The sequence below is a fragment of the Lepisma saccharinum genome, chromosome 3 (genome assembly GCF_977018435.1).
Source record: "Lepisma saccharinum chromosome 3, izLepSacc3.1, whole genome shotgun sequence".
NCBI classification, from domain to species: domain Eukaryota; kingdom Metazoa; phylum Arthropoda; class Insecta; order Zygentoma; family Lepismatidae; genus Lepisma; species Lepisma saccharinum.
In genome coordinates, this window is record NC_139231.1 from 62,358,546 (window position 1) to 62,370,054 (window position 11,509).

Consider the following 11,509-nt stretch of genomic DNA (forward strand, 5'->3'; position numbering starts at 1 on the left):
AATATAAGTATTTGGTCCTTTCGTACTAAAACACTTTTAATATTAAGAGATAGAAACAACCTGGCTCACGCCGGTTTGAACTCAGATCATGTAAGAAATTAAAGGTCGAACAGACCATCAAATTTGAAATGCTACACCCAAATGATATCTTAATCCAACATCGAGGTCGCAACCCCTCCTGTCGATAGGATCTCTCAAGAAAGATTACGCTGTTATCCCTAAGGTAACTTATTCTTTAAATCACTAAAAATGGATCCCAAATAACAAAAATTATTGAATATTAAATAAAAAAAGAGCTAATTATTATCTTCCCATCACCCCAACGAAATATTATTTAATAATATGTATAGTTATACTGCTAATCAAAACATCATTAAAATAATATAAAGATCTATAGGGTCTTATCGTCCCCTTAAAAAAATAAAGCCTTTTCACTTTAAAGTAAAATTATATATTAATTAACTAAAGACAGTCTATTCCTCGTCCAACCATTCATTCTAGCCCCCAATTAAAAGACTAATGATTATGCTACCTTCGCACGGTCAAAATACCGCGGCCATTAAACAAATGTCATTGGGCAGGTTATACTTCATATAAAAACCATGAAAAGATGTTTTTGATAAACAGGCGAGAATAAATTTTGCCTAATTCCTTTAATTAATTAAATAAATATACTAATAGAATCATAATTTCAAAATAAAACCAATTAAAACATATAATTAAGTAAGAAAGTAAAACCAAACTAAATTTTTAATAAAATTTCAAATAAATTGTAACAAAATTACAAAAATTAGCAATCTCCAAACCAATAAATATAATAGTTTATTATAAAGTTATAACCAACATATTAACTAGAAGCACATCCCCCTAGTCGTAACTAAACATTAATATTATAATATATATTAATATAAAAAATATTAAAATGTAAAGCTATATTAAATATAATTCCCTAATAACTAGATATAAGGTAAGTCGAATAACATTTTATTACAAGTAGCAATTTTAACAGAAAAATATAACACTTTTACCTTAAAATTAACCTACTAGCCCCTCACCCTTCGAGAAAACAGAATATTCAATTAAAATTTAATCCTCCCTGATACAAAAGGTACGATTATTAACATCTCCTATAATAAAAATCAATATTTCATATATTTAATAAATCCCAACACTGTACTAATAATCTATAACAAACTAATTCATATATACTAAATATATAACTAACCCCAATAAAATTCCTTTTCATACATAAACAATTCATAAACAAAATTCAAATAGTAATAAAATTTCTATCAAAATATGCCGAATCGCACGACTAACTACTCAATGTAAATGAATATTCTAACAGAAATATTTTGATACTATTCAAACTAGGCACACCTTCCGGTACGCCTACTATGTTACGACTTATCTCACCTATATAAATGAGAGCGACGGGCGATGTGTGCATGCCCTAGAGCTAATAAACCAAAATGTTATTCTAAAAGAAAATTACAATTAAATCCAATTTCAAATATAATTACAATATATTATCCAAATCAACATAATGTAACCCATCTCCACCCACTAATAAGCTGCACCATGACCTGAAATACATTCCAATAGAAAAAAAGAATATATATATTTAAATATTCAAATTACGGCGGTATACAAACTGATATTTTACAATAATAGGTCAAATAAAACGCGGAATATCGATTACGGGACAGGTTCCTCTAAATAGAATAAAGCACCGCCAAATTCTTTGAGTTTCAAGATCATAACTAATACAACTCAAACCAAATTCACAATGATAATAACAGGGTATCTAATCCTAGTTTAACATATCACCTTTATAGAATTAATAAAAATAAAGAACAAATTATATTAAAAATTTCACCTAATAAATAAAATATAAACAACCAAAAATCAATTATTACTACAATTAAGCCAACAACTCTCCACTTATGTCCCCACGTCTAACCGCGGCAGCTGGCACGAATTTAGCCGGACAAAATAAATATTAAAAATTAAAATCCTGTAATCTAATTTACATTAAAATTAAACAAACCTACACACTGCGAACTAAATCCAAATATACCGTCTCAACCCATAAAAAATTGGGGTAAATTTTTAGTCTCTTTAATAAATACATATGTAAAATTTAACTAGGGAGATTTAAGCTAGAATAAAACTTTAGTTTTAAAATATAAAGAGAGGTTCCTTATTATTAAATAATATGTATTATATTAAACTAAATTATAATTAGAAATTATCTCACGAAAACTTCCCCCCTTTTTATTTTTACTCACTTTCCCGCTCTATATAGAACACAATTTTTTTTCCCTCAAAATTGTGTTGTATATAGATATATTAACTTCTTTTTTTCTCTAGGTTCAATAAGTATTAAAATGACATGTTAATTAAGTCAATTACTTTAAGTTAGACTACAAAAACTTAAAAAAAAATTGGATAAAATTAAAAACAATTCTGAAGCATTTTATATTATTTAATAAATAGGTTCTACTTATTAATCATAAGAATAAAAGTCTAATAAATAATATTATTAGCCCACTATTATATTTTTTTTATAAATAAGATGTCTGAAAAAGGATTACCATGATAGGGTAAAGTATACATGAAATTTAACATGTTCTTATTAATTTATTTTTATAAATATTGTAATAAAAATATTATATTTATAAATATTAATATTTATAAATATAAATATTAATATTGCAAAAAATGACGGGAAAATGCCGAAAATCGGGGAAAATGATCTAAAACCTGACAAATGGCAACAAATGCAAAAAAAAATCACTTTAAAATTACCTTTTTTTGGTTCTAGATGAAGTGTAATATTGAGTATATTTAATGGGCATCGTGTCCGAAATGTCAGAAAAATTATGACATTTCATCAACTTCCGCTCCCTATTTATAAGTTGTTTTAAGCAAAATTCTCCATTTTTATTCTTTCCATATATGATATCAATATCACATTGCAAACAGTTATTAATGGTTTCTATGTCATTTGTTGAGAAAAAAAGTTTCGTATTACTTTAGATTCGAACATGCAAACGCAAGTATCAAAGTATTGCTTTAGACAGCACTCATGATTTTGAAACGTGGAAAGGTAATCATTTTACGGGAAACGTGAAAGTTGGTGTGTGTTGACAGACTGTAGCTACTGCCATATTAGCACTGACAAGTAGGAAGCGTTCTCAATGATCACGTGGCTGCATGTTTTTCGCTAATAAATAACTGCGTTTTTTCAACACATACACAAATACATCGTCGCTTCGGAACATCAAATTTTCATCTTTGCTGCTTTCAGATTACGAACATACGAAGTGGCATGCAATTCAAAAGGTTTTTGCAGAAACCTCAGTTTTATAAATAAGGTTGGATGAAATTAGACAAAAAAAAAAACTTTCCTTCCGGGGGGCTCGAACTCGGGTTACCCGCATGCTAGTCCGACACGATAACCAACACTCCAAAGCAGACAACACGAAACTCTTTCGCAAGTAGTCGACTGAAACGCAAGTTAATTTTCAGATTGCTAATTCCCAAGGTATAACATGCCTAGGCAGATGTGTCTTGCATTTTCTGTACTTTTGTTATTTCAGTCGCTTTGGTCTCTCCCTAGGTTAATCACGGCAATAATGAGGAATATTTTTTTTTGACAAAGATGATAAACAGACACACAAGAATAATCAATCACCCTCGCAAAAAAAAAAGCCAGAACTCGAGTCTGGAACCTTCGACATGAGGTGTGTTTCTTGTTCTAACTATATCTGTGTGTTTTCGTTAGATATGAAATGAAGTAAATAAATAAGACAAGTGGGTGGAAGGGACTGGAGAATCGTAGCTACGTAACCATTGAGAAGATATCCATCGCCTAGATAGAGAATCTCAATATCCCATTGCGAAAGATAACTTATTAGAAGAATGAAAATACAGATTAAACTAACAAATTTGAAGCGTATCCTTTCGTCAAAATGCCTAGAAACCAATATTACATACTTCTTCACTAATTGAAAAGAATAAAAAAATTGTCCTTGGTAGGGATACATCACTGATGAAAGCTCTGTACGCTAACCAACACTCTATCATAGCACCATGTTTTCTTTTTTCCAGTCAGTCTGTTTCCTTCCTCAACACCTGAAGACGAAAATGCATTTTAATCGTGCTTCTCCATTTACTGTTATTTGGACATTCACTTGGAAGTTAAAACTTAGCTTTGTGTGTTTGTTTTCACGTGCATGTGTGTGAGAAGAATGGTGTAAACGTGTGTTCCATGTTTTTCTGGGCATTATTTTCGTTCAAAGCATTAATATAATTGTAAAATATGGAATTTACTGTAATGCAAGGAGTGAAAATATAAACCCAGTTCGTCAGATTCGTTCCTAAACAACATTAAATAATGGAACGTAACGTGGACCAAGTAATATTCCATGTCGAGAACACGAGACATTACGATCGACAATCTTCATCTCGTATTTCTCCTTGGCATCACTACTCAATTTACAGAGATGTATACCCGTGACTGGTATACAAGCCGCAGAATTGCAATGCTGGTTGGGTTGTCTAGTCACAAGGCGCTTGGTGGTCAGACATGGATGGCTTGCTTCAGTGCTTCTTCAATAAGGTCGTTACAAATCAGAAGTGTCCGTGACTGTACACCATCTCCTAAACCATTCCTCACAAAGCGAAATTGCAAAGCAACCAGGGGTGCCCACAGGGAGGGATTATGGCCCAGACTGCGCCATCGATATTTTTGAGGGGATTTAAAATAAAATAATATAAAATTCAACATTTATATATTTTTCTAACAAAATATAAAAACGTTTACACCTTAGGTGGACCATATTTAATCCATAGATGAAAAAAAGTAAGTATTTATAGGCAGGGGTGCCCACAAGCGAGTTTGTGGACGCACATTGCATCCACCCATTTTTGGGGGGATGGGGGATTTTTGTGATGGAAATTTGATGTGAAAAGTTCAGAATTGGACACAAGTGGAATTACGTTATGTACTAACCATTGCTGTTATGTACGAGTAAATAGAAATTTGCAGATGCCAAGGGAATTGTAACAGGTAATATTATCTGGGGGCAATGCCTTAAATTGACACGTAGATTCCTGGCGGGGGGGGCTGTTGAGAATTAAACGTTAGGGGGGGACAATATCCAACTATTGAATATAAGCGTTAAGTCTTAGATTATGACGGGAATTCTAGTTGAGAGGGAGCATTAAATTTGAGGGGATATCAAACTCTTGTGTATTGCTATTACGTCTCAGACTGTTGCGGATAATCTGCTGTTGAGACTGAGAATTATTAGTATTTTTCTTTGTAGGGGTAATATCTACTCTTCAATATATCAATATTGAATATTAAATTTGAGGGGAAAATATGAAGCTAAAGGTGGTAAATCTTAGATGGTCAAGGGCCTCCTCGATGGCGTAGTGGTAACGTCGTCGCCTTGTAACCAAGGGGTTCCGGGTTCGATACCGGTGGAGCAAATAGTGGTTTGGATTCCACTTTAAACTGTAGGTCCAGTCTCGATTAACCTTTATGTGCATAAAGTGAACTTAAAACAACAATTCTTAGATGGTCAATGGATGTCTGTAGTAAGGGGAAGGGGTCGAACATTATATTTTAGGAACTACATTCAACGATATGCTATGCACACGTTTTCGGTGCCGAACGTCCAAAAAGGAAAGATGGAAACTATGGAAGTATTGACACCCCATTAAATTAATAACCTTGCAAGCCTGTAAAGAAATGGACATAAAAGTTTCCTTGCGAGCGATTCTAAAAAGGATTTTATGAGGTGATTGCGAAGATATATATTATAGCTGGCCCGCACAGAATAAAGAATATTCTCGATATTTATTACTAATATTATTTCTTAAACTATAATGCTTAGTGTAACGGAGATTGGGGGAAGGACAGTTTACTTTTCCTTGGTAGACGAGGTCGTAGTGCAGGGGCAAAGTGGCAAAACTTGGGGAAGGCAACTGCCCTCCACGTCCTCCGAATCGCCGCCACTGTATATTCTCGTCCCGATCTTAGGCATTTCTAGACTTCTCGTGAAACAATAATTTAATCTGTCACATGAACAAGTCAGTGTTTGGTTAACAGGTAACTGCAGTAATTTATTTGGTTTGCCAGATTGAATTTTCTTTTTTAAGTTGTGTAACAATTTGTGTTAAATCAAGACCATCTTGAGGTTCAGGCCACAGCGCTCAGTAAAGACGTCATCATCTGGAGGCGATCGTCTTAACGCTGTAAACTCCTTGTCGTAATTTTACCGTAGATAATTAAGGTATATTTATTTCTTTTATGAAGTTAAATTTTGACATTTACCCTCCCGACGAATATAGTTAGAAGAAAAAAATATAATATTGAATATTTACACCAAAATTTTCATTCAGGAAGTCACTATGGCCACCACAAAAATTCCTACCATAGCACAAAGAAAGAGTTGAAAACCGTTAGAAACTTCCTGGCGGAAAAATTTAAACATTGTATATCTTTGAAAAATATTATCGGGAATATTGGTCAGCTACAATAAAACTCGTAACCGCTTTTCTATGAACTTTTGTATGTAAAATCAATTGATTAAATAAAACAAAAAACATGTTAGGTTGACCGTAAACTTTCGAAGTTACCTAATCAATTAAATTGTCTTTAAGTTTACCCATAATTAATCAACCAATTAATGCAGATATTCTGTGTAGCTATACAATCTCAATACAAATCCTTAATTTCTATATTCTTGCAGCAAAAGCGAAAGAAATTGGTACAAGGGCAATGTTACATTTCTGTGATAAAGACTAAACCTAAATCATTTGTCACATTGTAATTTCGATCCTATTGACTTTATTGAACGAAAGATAATAAACAAATTGAATCTTTTCATTGTCGTTAGTAAGATCTGTGACAATAACTTAAGAGTTTCATTGAAGAAAAAAGCAGATTAATATTTCCATTTTAACGTTCACTTGGGGAAATATACATTTGGAATATTTCCTTACACTGATTTTTACATTTGTTAAAAAAAATCGTGAAGAATGTTAATAAATTATGAAACAATAAACATTATCACTGATTTAATAATCAAAGTTACGAACATTGAAGCTTCACAAGGACAAAAAATAAAAAGCAGTTCATATGGAACAGTTTTAAAAATTTAATACATTTGTGGTTCATATTAACATAGCTAGGTAACAAAATGCTTTCTGTGTGAAAACATTTGTATTTGAAACCTAAGTGTGGAAGCGGCCCCGGCGCCTACCCAGCGTCGAATAACATGGGTACCTGGGGGAAACCCTGGGGGGTAAAGGCGGTCAGGGGCGTGATGCTGATCACATCACCCCCACTCACGACCGGATCAAGAAAGTGTGGGGCGTTACCCTCACACCCCCTATACGCCTTCATGGCGTGGTGCTATGCACAGGGGAACACTTTACCTTTTCTTACCTTCTTATTTGAAACCTAAGTAATATATTCTTGGATAGTTTTACACACGAATATTTCATCGAAGTTCTTGTTACACATCGCAACTTTGTATTTGAATGTACAACATATCTTTCATTAGCCTCCGATTATCATAAAGATGCATAAAGCGGGATAAAATAAGAATAAATGTTCACATGTATCAACTTTGCTCCGTTGTATAGCTTTCTTTCATTAAGCACATTTTGAAACTGAAGATTTGTGTAAATAATATGAATAATTTATCGAATGCTTGCATAAAATTTACACTAACAAATTGCTTTGGTAGACGTAATATTAACCAACGTTTGTAATTCAGGGTAAATTATTTGATATTTCTAAAAAAATGTTGACATGTCCACATTTACGAGTATATTTGATGCCTATTCCGGACACATAAAATGTTTACATCATGAACTATTACTCTTATATATTTTTTAGTATAAAACATTTGTTACTTGTAATTTTTCGTAGTGACTGAATCACATGGAATTCCCCTAAAAATTTCTCATTTTTTACAACATCTTGAAGAAATGTGAAAGTTACTCTTACCTTTTTCATTGTAATTGCCTCTGCAATTGAGTACCCAAAACTTATACACCATACCTCTTCCACATTTAAGCATATTTACACGTCATATAAACTCGATTACAGTTCTTAAATTTGCATTACAATTCCATATTCACTGAAAAGGTCCAACATTGATTCCGAAGAAGCAAATCAAACATGGTGGCTATCTCGCCTCCAGTTGATGACGCTTAGTCACGTGACCGGAGCAAGCCATGAGGCTTTCACATTGAGAAGGTAATGGTTAAATACGCAAATTGTGGGTCTTTAAAATCTAATTCTCCACCCACAAACACTATTTAAATACATATTTATATAATTTACTTTATGACATCTAGGTTTCCGCTAATTCGAAATTTCAACAATTAAAAAAATATGGGCAATTTAACAGGTATTCAAATAACAATACATTATTACGTATTCATCCAAACTATTTTTGGGGGGTAATGAATGCATGTTCTTGGGGGAGGATGGACACCCTGATTTGGGGGGTCGGTTCAAGTATAGTGTCAATAAAATGAAGGCAACCCCAACCTATCAGTGATCACGAAATATAACTATCTGTGAACTATTTCGATCATTATTTCTTCATTCCGTCATTAGTTCCATTGGTCAACTGACTTATGAGACACCCTGTACTTCTACAATTCGGACTTTAGACTCTACTATACCTTCATACATTGAAATGCAACACATTCCAGCTACTGCTACAATTCATGAATGAGAAACAACCTTTGGATAGAGCTTTATGTTCTTCATAATATTCATTAGTCTCAAATATTGTTCCTTAGATATGCAGATTTGCCCAAGGCGTACGTTTTTAGCATTCTGGCTATAAGTTGCTCTGAAGTACGCAGATGAACAACACCTCGAAAGATCATTTCTTTAGTAATTACTTCCGGGTCATATCCTAATTCCATCCTACTAACAAGGTGTAAAAGTTATGATAATATAGCCTATGTACAACTATTGTTTTTAGGTTTGAACTAGGAATGAAAATATTCTAATTTCCTCCTCTTTCCACATTATTTTGTTTAACTTTTGGCATCGATTGTGTAAAATAGTTGCAGAAAACATTAATGCTGTATTCTCGTATACTCATTAGAAAACTTCCATTTCTATATGAAAATCAGCATTTTCAAACCTCTTTAAGTGAAAAATTACAAAAAAAATTGAGTGATTATGAACCATAACTACGCTGACATATCAAGACATAAGCATTTTTCTACTCGACTTCAGGTTTTCACGTTGTGCCCTTTTTCATATGTAGATAATACAACACGTTCCGCGAATTTTGGTACTTATTGTGTTTACTGAACATTAATTCTTGGTTTGAATGAGTACAGACTATACGTCTAATTATAATACAAGCTACCGTATACTTACTTTCGTTTTCATGTTGATTAAATTTTGGCTTTGAGAATTCTAAAAAGCCAAACAATTCTGCAAGTATTCACACACAGCAACTTTTTTCTTTGCCATTTTTGTAAGATAAACTCTACGGAAACGACTATCACGTGCGCATTGTTGCACTGTTGTATTATAGTAAGCAATGCCGGATCTACAACCCGCAAAACCCTTCAGTTTCCGGGGAACTCGGAGAGAAGTAAGCCTTTAGGGGTCCTTAGCCATTGACATAGTAGAGGGTTCGTATATGTGTATCTAAAAACTAAACGTAGTTTCTCAGGAGTACAGAAACGAATACAATATACAAGGGTCGTTCAAGGTTGACCGGCACTTTTATTTCTGCAGAGGAAATAGGTATCAGAAGAAACACCAAACTATGTCAGTTTTTCAAAGTATTCTCTGTGCGCGCCGAGGCACCGTTGCCATCGTTCTGGCAGCTCCCGAATTCCTTTGGCGTAGAAAGAACTTGGTTGGTGTCGTAGCCACTGGAGGACATCGCTCCGCAGTGCTTCGTCTGTCGTGAATTTCTTCCCACTCCATGCTGCGTCTTTTGGTCTCTGGGGTTCAATTGTGCAACTATGTTTAATCACACGAGATGATGGATTGCAACAATTCATCACCTTCTGCTCGAAACCGATTCAGAAGCTGTTCACAGACCGTCCTGCGTGTCCACTTCTGATCGAATGTCAGCTGGTGGGGAACCCACCTTGCACTGCACTGATTTTGCGGAAGCGTAAGTGGTCGTGAAAGATTGTCTCAACACTCCCGACACTGATATTCACCTCGGCAGCAATATCCCGCACTGTTACTCGCCGGTTCTCAAGAATAATTTGCTCAACACGTGCGATATTTACTGGTGTGACTGCAGTCGGGCGAATGTGTCCATGCGCTTCATTTGTCACCAGCTCCCGTCCTTCGCGAAACTGCTCACACCATTCGTACACTCTTGTCCGCGACATCGTTTGTTCACCATACTGTGCTTGCAATCGTCCGAAAATCTCAGCTGGTTTCACTTTCTCCTTCACGAGAAATTTGATTACACACCGCTGCTCCACAGCCACAGACACACTGCTTGCCGCCATGTTCGCGCAACTGCTGCGCATGCACGGAATACGTCATGCCGGGCGCTAGTTACTCGCGAAGGAATACATTACGTCTAGTGTTGCTCACGGGACGGGACATGTCCCGTCTCGTCTCGTGTCTCGTCTCGAAAACGAGACGAGACACGAGACGGGACAAGCCTTTTGAAATTCGAGACGGGACGAGACGGAATGCCTTTCTCGTCTCGTTTTCGAGACGAGACACGAGACGGGACGGGACGGCTTTTGAAAAGTCTCGTCTCGTCTCGAATGTCTCGAAAAAATAAAAGCAAAATTTTAAATCAGTTTCAAATACTTGTTTGCTTGGAATAAAGTATTTCAATTAGGAACGTTGCTAAGCGTGTATTAAGTCAATAGAAGACTATTCTAGAGAGAGGCAAGAATGAATACCTAAACTTATTTCCTATACTCTTTCGAAACACAGCGTTACTCCTCATTTTTTTTTTAAAAAAAAATATTCCAGGTTAATAACTTTATGTTACGATAGTACTCCAGATACTAATACAATTCTGAATAACATGAAGTAAAAGGGCAGGTAGAGAAGGTGGAAGGAGGAGCCAAAAGATCGTGCAATGTCTGCGTCCGAGGTTTATCTTGTAAAAATAGTCTCAGCTCTATAGGTTGGAAAGATAAACGGACCGACGGATAGGTTTATTTTTATTATTTAATGTTTACATCAAAGGGTGTACAGAAGTGATTGTTATTAGGAAGTAGGAAAAACATTGTGGGAAACATGGCAGTACAAATTGATAAGGAGTTGTTGGGAAAGTTATTAAGGAGTCCAAGATATTAGCAAGACTAAGAGAAAGAAATAATTAGGGACAAATAATCTTGCATTATTCCACTCCGAACAGCTCAGAGCTAAAGAGGAGGAGAAAATACGGGAAATTTGGAAAGAACTAATTTGGTGATTTTAGTGTTTACAGGGAACCACGACAAGATTTTACCACATGAT